Raw genomic sequence first — 13,631 nt, 5'->3', positions numbered from 1 at the left:
TTTGGGCCCCTCACCATAAGAAGAATATATAAATACTAGAGAGAGTGCAGAGGAGCGCGACAAAACTGGTGAGGACCCGGGAGCACAAGTCTGATGAGTAGCGGCTTAGGGAACTGGGGCTGTTTAGCCTGGAGAAAAGAAGGCTGAGGGGAGACCTGATCGCTGTTTACAGCTGCCTGAAAGGAGGTTGTAGCATGGAGGGTGTTGGTCTCTTCTCCCAAGTAAAAAGTGATAGAATGAGAGGTAATGACCTCAAGTTGCACCAGGGAAGGTTTACATTGGATATTAGGAAAAACTTATTCACAGAAGGGGTTGTCAGGCATTGGAACAGACTGCCCAAGGAAGTGGTTCAGTCACCATCCCTGAAGGGGTTTAAAAGTTCTTAGGGACATGATTCTTAGGGACATGGCGTAGTTCTAGAGTTAGGTTACAGTTGGTCTTGATGATCCTGAGGGTCTCTTCCAACCAAAATGATTCTATGACAATTTTAGGGTCCCCTCAGTCCCGTGTCTCCACAGGGCTCCTGTGCATCCTGTGTCTTCTCTGCAGAAATAGTGGGTTTAGATGAATTTCCACAAGCATGGTAGTTGGCAGGCTTCAAAGAAGATGAACAACCCAGTTAAATAACTTGATGGCGTGTCCTTTTTATTTAGTACTATAGATCTATAGTACTAAAAGTTGTGGGTTTGTTGCTCTCCTATAGACCATATACAGTGTGCCTTACTTCCATGGAGGGTGTACTTAAAGATCTTCCTAGTCCAGAGGGTCCCATGAATTACATTGACTTGCCTGGCCTGTGACCTCAAATCACAAAGGCTTTCTAAATTATACCAGCTATTTGTCTTTCTGCCTGGGGAAGCCCCTCTGAGATACTATTCGAGCATATGCTCAAACCCAAATGTAATTCTTTATGGCAAGAACAATATTGCATTTCCAGGCAAGCAGGATAAGCAGAGTATTTAAATATACTTGTTTCAAAGAACTCTGCTTTGTCTTCTGAATAAATCATTCCAGGGAATAACAGCAATAACAACCTATTCATATTAGCATCAAAAAAAGCAAGAATGTATTTTAAAACAACTATTTTTTTCTGTCCCAGGAAATGGCCTGCCTACCTCCTTTTTAAAATACTATTTTTATAACTCCCAGTGGCCTGGATTCAGGATAGAGTTAATATTTTTCTCCATGACGCAGTAGGCAGAACATGCTGAAACTTTATGAACCCAGAAGCGTATTCTCTATGATAAACAAAAACAAACTAAAGAAAAATCTCTAAGGACTTTGCAACTCATATGGCTTTTACCATCTGGCACATAGTCCTGGCACACTGTGAATCTTTGCGAGTGGTATCTCCTTTACAGACCCTAATACATAAAACCCATATGCCAGAGGCTCTTGGAGGCCACCCCCTTAAGTTGTAGACATCACATTATAGCAGCATGAGATCTTCTAGGAAGACAAAACTTTTATGATATTTTAAATGGTAAAAAAATCCATTACCTCCAAACCGTAACAGTATGGGCACTGCCAGTGAGGAAACTTCTAGTGATGGTGCCTTTCTTTGGAAAGGTCACCAGTCACACTCAACACAGACAGCTGGGAGTTGAGCAAAGGCAAACAGGAGAGGGGGTTTGAATGCTGAGTGCTTTAAAGATAATTCCAGGGTTATCTCTGGAAAAAATTAAAACAACTCACATCAAGACATTTAGTAATACAAGATACCGAGGTTACATTTGATGAATACCAATCCTAATGACAAATATACTCTGTGTAAATCTGAGCTCTATGACTTTTGGCAAGGTTATTAGCCAGCAGCTCAAAAGTCCTGGCACAGATTATCAACATGCCCATAAGTTTCAGCAGGCACAAATGCATCTGTTAAGTCATTGTTCCATGTTGCCTTTCACCAAATATATAAAGTTGTAAGTGTTGACCACTTCATCACCAAGCTGTGCCACAGGCTGCACCAGCTGAGAGGGACTGAAACCTGGAGGGAGCTCGGAGCAGGTTCCCTGAAGCTGTGTGTCTCTTCCTAGTATCTAAGAGGATACTGAAAAGCAGAAGGCCCTTAAAAAGCCAGATTACCCTGAATGAGGGCCGTCCTCAAGGATAACTAGATTTTAGTGCCAGACGGAATGTCAAGTCTAACTGTATGAATAACACACATAGTAATGGGTCCAGCTCACCTGCTCTGTAGACTCAGCATCTTTTTGATGTGCTACAATGGCGTTAGTGAAGATCTGGGATATCTGCATCTTCCCCAGTCCTCGTTTTTGCTTCCTGTCAGGAGTTACCATTCCTTACCTGAACTGGGGAGGTAGAAGAGCTGCAGGAGGATAAACACAAATTATTTCATAGCTCATTCTATACATGGGGGCAAGACTTTGCCCAGATGTTGAGATCACACAGCAGCTCCTTCTAGTGGCATCACTGATGAGGGAACATCCTGTTGCACCGCTGTGCTGTGTCCAGCTTCTCCTAGGAAGGGGCAGTGGAGCAAGGGGCCATTTACACAAAGCACCATCTTAATCCATGTACACACACAGATGGTTACACAACTTAAAGAGCATGTTCAGGGTGGGGTATAATAAGGAAAAATTAATCCAGACTGAAAAACAGTGTTTCTTCTCCATTTACACATCTGCTTAAAATGTGCAATTAATTACTTTTTTGTTTTTAAATAATTAACTTCATCTCTTCTTTGTGTGAATCTAAAAAGTATAGAATTACTACCATAATGACACCAGCAGCAACTTCCATAGCCATTCATGGCCATTTTCTGTGACTAAGGGCTGTACCAAGAAAAGTGGAAGAAAATGTATTTTCTTCCAGTGACTTTTATCCAAAAATGCATACTCCATTGTTCACAGCATTCAAGTACAGAACCTCTACCAACATTTTAGTAGTGATGCAATATTTTTATTAAAATGATAAAGATATTTTTAAATAGATACAGAGATTTTTAATTTGAAAAAGCACTAAAATTTGTCTGGCCCCAAACTTAACACTAAAGCAATAATGGAAGAACTTGAGCTTGATTATGGTATATTATTTTTTATACTCTTAAATTACTAATTATTATTCTATTATCATCATGTATTCCTCTTTACCATAGCACCCACAAACTCTTTCATAGGCTGAGATTTCACTCTACTAAGTACTGTATCATATATTAAAACAAACAAACAAACAAACAAAACCAAACAACAACAACAAAAAAAAAACAAAACACATCCCTTTCACTGAAGCCTTTAAAATTAAGGGTACAAACAGCAAGTCCTTTATAGTACAGGGGTTATAAATGGGGAAGTATTAGAAAAAGCCAGTTTGGTCAATATGAGGGACTGACAGCAGTTTTGAGAGTCTAGCTGCTCTTGGGGGATTTGCAGGAAATTTCCCACAGGAGAATTTTAAGGAAGTATTTACAGGCAGGTGACAAGGTAACTTTGCACAGGCTCTCAGGAAGAAACTCCAAAACCTGACACTGTGCAAGAAGCAGATTCAAAAAGGCATATTCCAAAATGTTGTGGGGCGGATGATAGATGCCAGCATCATGACATGTTAGGAAGCAGAGGCAATATCTTAAACCTGATCTGAGGAGATGAGTGGGAGAAATAACATGGGAGAAAGTCAGAGTGGAAGAGCAGGACACTGCACTGTGGGGGCTGAAGTACAGGGGGCTCAGGTGTTAGTGCGCAGGAGGGGATAAGTCTGTCAAAGACAAGAATGAGGAAACCAGTCTTTGTAGCAGAATGTTGAATGGATCTGATTCCTTTTATCGAGCTTAGAGGGGTTTTGAGATGTAGCAGGTATCTCACAAGGTATTACAGAGACACTATAATGCAAAAACTTGCAGGATTTAAGCACAGCACTCTGCACAGCTCCAAAGATGCCTGAGTGATATCACATGCCTGTGTGATGTTGAAGAAAATGATGTTGCTTGTCTAGGCAAAACATTCTGGGTAAGGATGGAGAAATACATCTGAGCCTAAATATGAGGAGGTTTCAAGAGGTTTTGTTGGGAGCATGACAAGTGAAATCTCTTCTTCTATTAAATGTTGAATGATGATTTCTGATATAAATGGGAAAAAATATACACCGATGCAAGTCTTGATGGTAATATCTTCCAGTGATATAAAGTGTAGCACTGTGGTAGAGTGATTGAAAACAGCAACTATAGCAGAGGAAGTAAGAGGTAACATGTTCAGCAAATGTAGCAGAAACTACAATGCAAAAATACTCTATATATTCCTTGACATTGAACATCAGTCAGCCAGAAGTGTGAATAAAAGCCAAAGTCAGAGTTGGCTGAGAAATTTCATAGTATCAGCAATTTTTATTAAGGTAAGGAAACCAAGGGCTGTCTATTCATATCATCTTTTTTAGGAATCTTGTTGAAGTTCAGTTTCATTATGAATTTAAACTGATCTAAAACCAGCCTGATGCTGAGATGCGTGGTCTAGCTTTCAACACATTTCTACTACTTCTCTTCTATTGCCAAGGTAAATCAATTTAGACCTAACCTTGAAAAAACTTTACTAGTTTTAAGCAACATCAGTGGATTGACCTGATCTCCCAATGACTGTACAAATCGCTGTAGCTCATGCAAGGGAGAAGGCAGGAATGAGCAGTTCTGGATGGGATGGAGGGGACAGGCAGGACTGCTTTCCAGGGCAGCAGGTTTAGATTGACTTAAACCAGCCATGAAGCAACTGTACTGGACAGTCAAAGCTGGAGTCATATTTAGGTGCTCTGAATCATACTTAGGAGGAGTCTCTAGGTCTGTAGGCTTTGTACATTTCTCTCCGTTCTACAGCTTTACACTGAAGGAAAAATATTTTTCTGTATTAAAAAAGCAATGACAAAAACTCTTCCATAAAATACAATTTTTCATGGAAATGAAACTTTTGTCACAGATTTTCTCCCACATTTTTGTTCAGTTCAGTCCTTATACACCATAGAAAAGCATATGCATTTTACATTAATTACATAGTTCTGATTGTTGGTCATTTGAAGTCTGTAGCAACTTCTTGCTTTTGCTTAATTTCTCTATCCTTATTTGCAGATTTGGCAAAATACAGTCTCAACCTGAAAAATTTAGTTTGCTTTCTGGTTTTTCAAAGTGTCATACAAAATCCATCAAGTTGTTTGTATCTTCTATGTTTTCTGTTTTTCTTGTTTGTTTCATCATTTTTCTTTTCCCACAAATGACTTGGAGCTTGTGCCTAATGCAGTGATCACGCAAAAAGACATATTATGTAGCAACTGAAAGCTTGGCAGGATATCGCTGCAAAATCTCTATAAATATTCCATCACACATGTTAAAAAAAATAAAAATAAAATAAACCCAGCACATATTTGCTGTGAATATTTGGCAATTGAAATTTACTGACATTCATGTTTGCTGAATGTAAAATATGTAGGTTTGAGCTCATAGAAGTACATTTTAGACCATTCATTGTTTATTCAAAACTACTTGCATGCTCATCCAATCAGGTAACATGAATAATGTGTGATTTATCATGCTTACTCAACTAAGCAAACTACCTCATAGTTTAAACATCTAATAGTGATACTTGTGCAAATTATTTATGACCTGTAAGTGAATTTATAAATGCATTTAATACATTCCTATTGTGGATAATCTAGGGAGGGCACTGTTATCTGTTGCAGATAAATCTCAAGAAAAAAAAAAAAAGTCCTTTTGAATTAAATGTTTATCTCTGGCAAGGTGACTGCTGAGCTTATTTTAGGTTAGATCCATAGAGACTAGTGAAGAAATGCATTGTCCTTTTAAAAGTGTTTTATCACTTTTTCACTTACTCTCTAATCTTAATTCCTTTTTCTCTTTTTTTCCCTCATCTATTGCTACATTTCTAACTATTGGGATCTGAAGTATGTTGCCCATAATAGGCATTTTGTTTCCCTATGTCTTATTTATTATTAACATAATATTTTTTTGTATTTCATATCAACATGAGAAACATGACATCATAAAAAGGCTATCTAAATTTAGAAATAGGAAATTAAGTGAGGAAAAAAATGAGAAAAGTCAACAGGTGCTTCTATTGCAGTAACTGCCCTGAAAATTGTGCAACAGATCCATTCTTAATGAAACAATATGCTAAATAGATTTGTTCTAAAGATATAAGTGTACACAATATTTTTCCTATTTTAGAAATCCATGCAACATCTAAAAAAAGATGTTCGGAAGTCAGATTAATAGAGTATGTAACTCTGAAGAATGAAATTATTAAGAAACAATGAAATAGAAGTGCTGAAAGAATTCAAACTTGCATCAAAATTTATTGAAACTATGAATATATTCAGATAGTACAAGCAACACTGTTGTAAATTCTGTGCCGATTCAGAACTAGTAAAGAGCAAAACCAGAAAGACAAGATCGTACTTGTCATGAGCTGAAACCAGGCAGAGCTGTGGCTCTTGCTTTACCTTTGCTATTGTGACTCTTTCAGTGGGTCTGGTGATATGAAAGAGACTAATCAGTTCATAGCTCCTGCCCTGTTTTATTTGGGAGCCTGGCAACCTTCAGAATATCTTGTATCCCATCTCTAGAGACTCGTATTAATACTTGAAGACCGCTTGTTCAGGGAAGTTAACTTTAAGCATGTGCTCAATCACTTCCCTGTATCGAAGCCTAGAAAATCGACTTTGTTAGTGCAATTTATAATAGAATTTGTGGGCACAGCAATTTTTATCATATTAAGAGAAACAATCTACCTTGATACCTTATCCTTTCTAATAATTGATAGTCTCATCTGACATTTTTACAATCCTATATTAACTGCGAAGATTTCCTGTGAAAGGTATAAAATAGCCCTTCCGAAAGATATGAGAGGAAACAGCCCAACAGTATGTTCACTGAAACAATGCTGATTCTGCTCTGAATTTCCCCAAAGATAATCATTATCTACCTGTTTCTTATTACTTTTATTATTACTGAGGTTTTTCTCCTGTAAAACTTTTTTCTCCTATAAACCTTCTTGTGTGTACTTACATAGAGTCAATAACTAAAAAAAAAAAAAGACTTTTTATTTTCAAAGGACATTCATTTTCATGTAATACTTGACCCACACTATTAGACTAGGATAATATATCCATTTATCCAACAGAATCAGCCTAATTAGCTAGAAATTATTATATGTGATAGGATTTAGAATAGCTATCCCATTGTATAGAATGTTATGTGAGTAGTTTATTGCTTGAAAAGAATAAAAGTTCACCTAAATATAAACTAATGTGACAAGATTATCTCATTGGTCTCTGAGGTTCTGATCACTTTATTATTCTTGATCCTTTAAAATTTAGGGAAAATCAAATCCTTTCAACAACACATAAGGAAAATACTTCTCTTTTTATAGAGATTCTCATTTATGAAACTTTGTAAAAAGCAACAAATCATTATACCCCATCCACAGCATCTGTTGCTATATTTGCCTCTTTTCTACTTATTCAAATGCAAGGAATACTTCTTAGAGGCCTACGTTTTACCGAGTTGACATGCCAAAAGTTCACTGACCACACTGTCATCTTCATAATAGCTTTGTTTGCTAGTTCGTTGTTTCTGAGTGCACTTGTTCAAAAGGACTTTGAAGCTGCTGATGTGTTGTATTTAGTTCTTATGAAATGCTGAAAACAGTGTCTTATTATGTTTAGCTTTTAGCTTACCTTTGTAACCAGTTCTAATTGTTTAATTTACCCATGCTCTTTTAAGGTGGACAGTAGAAAAATCCTCTCTTCTCGAATTACCTGAAGATTATCCTTGTTAGCTGTCATTACATCGAATTAGTAATTAAAGGACTTTTCAGTGAAACTAACAGGCTTATTACAGCTGTGAAGCTAAAGTATTCAGATAGAACCTAAGAGTTCAGGGCTTGGCCAAGGGTTTCCTGCCCAGCCTTGGGTAGGGCATTTTCTTGCACTTAAGTTTACCCTCTGCAAAATGGAAAAAAACCCCACATTTCTTCTTCCCCACCTTTGTGTATTACTGCAATTTTAAGCAATGAGGATCAAGAGCTTTCACTAGTTATACAATAAAAACCATAATTTTTTAACAGGTTCATGATTTTGAGAATAAGAGCAGTTCCACTGAGATACTTTATATGTGGCCTGTCTTTTCAAGGTTGTTAGGACCATTGGCGAAGTATGAAGACAATTGTGGCATTTTTGCAATGAGGATGCTATTAAATTGCCTTTTTGCACCCATTTTTAAGAGACTTAGAGCTGGCTCCTGGCTTAGCCAGCTTGATAATGACCAAGATAGAACAAAAAGAAGTTTTATTTCCCTTTGTACTGGGACATTCTGAATCCAGGCTGAAGGTTAGATCTAGCCTACCTTTTTATGACGGAGAAAATGATACATATTTATCTCTAAATATCAGGTGCACTTTTCTTCAGCTGTCAGTTAGGCTTAATTCTGATGTTAAAGGATTTGGCACTCTGTGGCTGTTAGAACAGTTTGGAAGGGATATTGCTGCCCTTGGCTGAGTTTTGCATTTTAGCTGTATCACTATTTAAAACGTCTGTATTTTCCATGTCACATGAATTCTCAAGTGTCATCTTTCAGAAGAATGGACAGTAGCATTCAATACAAACACACAGATTATATCTACTTTCCAAATATCTTGGTTTTACATATTTGCTTGATATTTACTTAAATGCACATAAAAGACTACAATATCTGCATGACACACCAGTGAAAAATAAAATCATGGCAAAAATTAAAGTCACAATGACAGAATATACTTTGTATATTCACACCAGCAGCAAAACCTAGAAATCATCTCAATTAGACCTTCCCTGATCTAAAATTTCTAAATAAAGAACAACTCAGCCTCTTCAGCATTTCTTATATTAAAGTAACATGCCCTGAAGGAGAACAAATAAATTTAAGCTATTTTAGATTGGACAGAAAATGAATTCTGATTTGCAGAGACCTTCTCAGAGAAACCTCTAACACTAATTTATGTTGTTAGCAACAAACAAGATTCTAAATTGAGTACCTCTGTGATTTGGGTCATCTGATACCTAGTGTTTCTGAGTAGTTTTTGTGGCGTGGGGTGAATTTCCACATGGGGAGACCATGGGTATGCAAGTATTTGTGCCATCTATGATACAATAACTTTCCTTTGAAAGACAAGTGTCTAAAGTAAAAAGAGTGTCTTCATTTCTAATTGAGAACAACTAGCTCTATTGATTGATTTGAAATCATGCATTTCTGCTTGGAAAATTTGCAGTTGTATCATGCTTAAATAAGACCTGATCCTTCTACTCATATTGGTTGTAAAGTGGTAAAGCCCTTACAAAGGAAAATAATTGTGCCTTACCCTGCTAAAATACATATGTTTCTCTGTGTTTATATGTGTATGATATACATATATATATTTCCATGTGAAGAATAATCACAAAATATGCTCAAAAGATTTCTCCAAGTCTCTTACTTTCTAGTATGCTATACTCTTTGTAGAGGAAGACTTCTCAGTCTTTGAATATTCAAACCAATAAAAAATCTGTCAGCATCAAGTATGAAGTTAGCACCAGTTATGAATATAACCTTCCCACTGGGCAGTCATTAAAAAGTTGTTCTTTCTGATTCCTGTATAAATATCTAGGTTAGATTCCTAATAAAAATTCTGTGAACCTTAGTTGAAACAAAAATAACAGAACTATTTGAGGTTTGTTACAGTCACTTCTATATCCAGCTGACCTTGTCCCAATTTTAGCTTTGTTTCCTTTTTCTGTGTGGCTTCTGGGAACCTGCTTTGAAAATAAAATCTACTCTGAGGGTCAAATCCTGAATTTCTTACTCTGATAAAACTTTTATCTAGCTTTTCCTGGCAAAGACTTGAAAACAATTGCCTTTGCACTCATTTTTTTCCTGAATCAGAGCTCAAGTTCAACTGCTAAGGCAATGACAGCCTAGAACAAATTAGGATATATTGAATAGAGTCAATTTATGCCAAACTAAGATTCATAATAGTGGGAAAAAAAATGCTACCAGTTCAAGCATACAAGAATTTTAACAGTAAATAATGGTTGTATATTCAACATTAAGAATTTGGGGTTTTTTAAGATGTGAGAGGGGAAAAAAGTAAACTAACTTTTTCTGAGAAGCTGATATTAGCTTCGGCAAAGTATTTCCAATTCAAACCATATGCTAAGGACTAGACTATGCCTTTAAAATGCAAATAGAGAACACTTTTTCCAAGTTTTCAGCCTGAGATGAGAGGGGAAGAAAGAGGTAGTATGCATGCTACTTCTTTACTCTATAGCTTAAGGAGACATTGTCCAGCTTTTAACATTGCACAGGGCTGTAAAGCAAAATCAACACAGGTCCCTGTGTCTTCATCCCTTCTTGCTCCACAGTGGGAGCATGAACTACTTGTGTTACCTACCTGATAACCCTGAGAAAATTATTGTTTTTTTTTTTTTTCTCTTGCTCATTTTCTTGCTCTTCCTCAGTCTCTTGATTAATCAAGATATTATCCTGACTTCTTTTGTAAAGTGCTTTAAAATGTTTAATAAAAATGCTACATTTACAGAAACAATTGCAGGATCACTGGTAATTGTTGGAGCAGTTCTCCTTTTAACAATGATTGACAGTCTGTTCAGTGATGATCCAATAGGTACCAGCAAAGCTTAAATTTCCCTGTTTCTCATTTGTGCTAAAAAAATCTATTCTGCTCTGATAAGCTAAAAGAGTCTCAAAACTTAAACCTCAAAGATCTCATAAATCAAGGTTTGCTTAGGGACATAATTTACATTTATTGTGAAATGCTCTAATAAAAAATCAGAATGTTTAACTTGTAGCCACCACTGCATTGTGAGCATTTCATATGCAGAAGATATTCATCGAAGCAGTGATTTCCATGTAAACTCTTCTGATCATGTAAGTGGTCACAAAAGCCAGGCACATACATTCACATGTGCAGGCCTGTGCCCTGATAAGTGTTGCAATTCTCCATTAGCACAGTTAATTGCTGAGCATCGAATGCTGCGAGTCAGTATACTGGAGTGGCTAAGAATAGATCCTTCACAGCCTGACCAAGCGATAGCAAACAAAGCATTCCACACTGCAGGGCAGGGCTGCAGGGACCTCCACAGTGGCAGGGGTAGACTGGGTACAAATTTGCTGGCCATCTCTTGCCTTTTCCCAAATCAGTTGCGTGCTATGGTACAAAAAAAAAAAAAAAGCTGAGGATTGCATAATTCATCTATGAAATCCATACCCTGCAAACCTTTTCTCTGTCTCCTGTTGTTTTTACCTGGAACACAGAGGGAAGTATAAACTTTGCATCCTCCTTACTCGACCCACAGTAGCAGACTCTTAAATCTAATAGAAATAGAAATAAAAATAGCCATGTCATTAATACAAGAAGGATCTGTGGGCCGGTACGTCTGGCTCATCTGTTCTGATGAAGGAAGTACATTCTGTTTCTTCTAGTAGTATAGCTGCTGATGTTGTGTGGGACTGCCAACAAATTCAGGACCGGATGTTATTCCTGCTGAAGTAAACGCTAATACTCCCATAAGGAAAGTAGGTGCTAAGAACTTGTGAAACAGGTGCTATTAAACATATAGCTAAATTTGGAAGAGATTTTTTGATACCACCTACGTGGCAGAGCGTGCAGTATTGATTTCAGACTGTTTAGACATTCATCTTGTGGAAACAACACACAACAAAGTAATTTGAGAGGAAGTCTGCTTCAGGATGGATACACAGTCACAAAAATATGTCAGCAATTTCATGAGATGATACATTACTAGATGAACAATAAACTACCATATTCAGCATATAACATTCTACATGTTGCATTTTATGCCCAGGAAAAGATTTGCAATAAAAATGCTGACATACTTAGAGTTTTGAAAAATTATCTTCCTGAGCAGCCAACAGGATACAAAAAGATTCTTCGCAAGAGCATCATGAGTTCTAATGTCTTTTAGAGAACAATTAATTTATCAAAGACTTTATTAGTCACAGGTAAGCTATGTTCTGATAACTGATAGCTTGTAAAGAAATCAAATACACTTGATTTCAAATAAAAATGGTCTTAACGCTCAACTAGCAAAACGATAAAATGTCATGATTAAAATAACTTTGATTTGACATACTTGAACATATGCACTGGAACAGTGTTGTTCTACCATGCTCAAAAGTTCCTGGCAAAGCAATGCTTTTGCAGGTCTTGCTTTAGTAAAGAGAAGTAAAAGACAACATTTATTTCTTTCTGGCTCATTTGCTTCATCCACCATCTATCTCAAACCTTAAAAGCAGAGAGAAATAAATTAGGAACACAAACTATCTAAACAAAGCTTACACAATTAGTCATGTGCACAAAATTAATGCCAGTCACTTGAAGAGCTTAATCAGAAAGTACAAATGAGAAGTTTTGAGACTTTTATCAGTAAGCCTTCAACAAACTGTATTGCAGATGTAGAAATTACATTCATAAAGGTTTACAATTCAGATGAATCTAACTGGATCTTCCTCATCTCAGATCGGTACATTCATCCGTCTTCTTTCAGGACTGTTCTTTCTGTCTTTCAAAATAATCTCGATGGAGATGAGAGAGCTTTACAAAACATTGATTTTTGAGATGAGAATATGACTGAACATTTGCACACAAACTTCTTTACTTTTCATTCATTACTTTTCTTTTGACTTCAAGTTAAAATCATCTGCTTGGAACAGAGGTCAAATGTAGAAATTTTTATTTCAGGTTGTTGACATTGGCAAAGCTATAGGCAAATGTAATGAAAAGAATGATGCAGTGTTAACTTTAAATGCTACTACTGAGTCCACCTAAAATACATCCATTTCAATATTATTTACTCTGCTCCATAATGGGGAAATATGTAGGAATTAAGGCTTTAACTTTTATCAAATCTTACAATCTGTTCTCAATTATTAATGATGAATGCAATTCATTTAAAAAAAAAAAAAAGTAAGGATCAGATTCCTCCCAGAAAAACTGAAGCAAATTCAATTCCAGTGATCAGTTTGACCCAGTATGCTTACCATTACTTCTGCAACAATCTTTTTCAAAATGCAGACTTGGAGGATGGAAAGAATGAAGAAGAATGAAAAAAAAGACCACAAAGTCTGACACTATGAATTCTTCCTTTCTGTCCTCTGGCTCGTTTAAGGACTTTTCCCTTGGTCTTAGGAGTGCATTCCCCAGGAATGAAATAAGATCATTCCCTATTTTGCTTACCAAAGTGCAAAGGAGAGAACCAAGTCAAGGTCTGTTCCCCTCCTGCTCTGGCTTACAGAGCAAGTCTTAATTCTTGGGGGTGTCACCTGCTCCCAAAGGCATGTAGCAGTACCATAAATATTTCAAATACTGCCTGTATGCTGTGGAGCTCCGGGAGGCATTGGGGTCTCACTGGAACAAGATGTCTGAGAAGTCATGAGGTGTGTAACACCTAGCTGTGCTGACAGGGATAACTGAGCTTTCTGTGTTGCTTATTAAAACTCAGTTAACTTCTTCTTTCAAATCTACATTTGTAGTTTCTTATTAACTGTTCCTTGAGCATATTATCAACGTCTGATGATACAAAGTCCAGTGTGTGCATTCCTTTGCTTTTAGTCCAGTTTTCCACAGGAA

The 13,631-nt window shown here is 36.7% G+C and overlaps 1 long non-coding RNA gene across 1 annotated transcript; it reads right to left on the bottom strand.

The window, feature by feature from the left end:
• Window positions 1–1,309: 1,309 nt before the first annotated feature.
• Window positions 1,310–13,508, bottom strand: LOC139827555 (uncharacterized). The gene is made up of 4 exons (XR_011738293.1): window positions 13,043–13,508; window positions 12,136–12,287; window positions 2,187–2,326; window positions 1,310–1,671 (listed from the first exon to the last, which is right to left on the bottom strand). It is a non-coding gene; the product is annotated as an uncharacterized lncRNA (long non-coding RNA).
• Window positions 13,509–13,631: the final 123 nt, after the last annotated feature.

This window comes from Patagioenas fasciata, chromosome 3 (assembly GCF_037038585.1).
Source record: "Patagioenas fasciata isolate bPatFas1 chromosome 3, bPatFas1.hap1, whole genome shotgun sequence".
In the NCBI taxonomy this organism is placed as follows: domain Eukaryota; kingdom Metazoa; phylum Chordata; class Aves; order Columbiformes; family Columbidae; genus Patagioenas; species Patagioenas fasciata.
The sequence above is the reverse complement of the archived record's forward strand: the minus strand, read 5'-3'. Positions and strand labels throughout refer to the sequence as shown.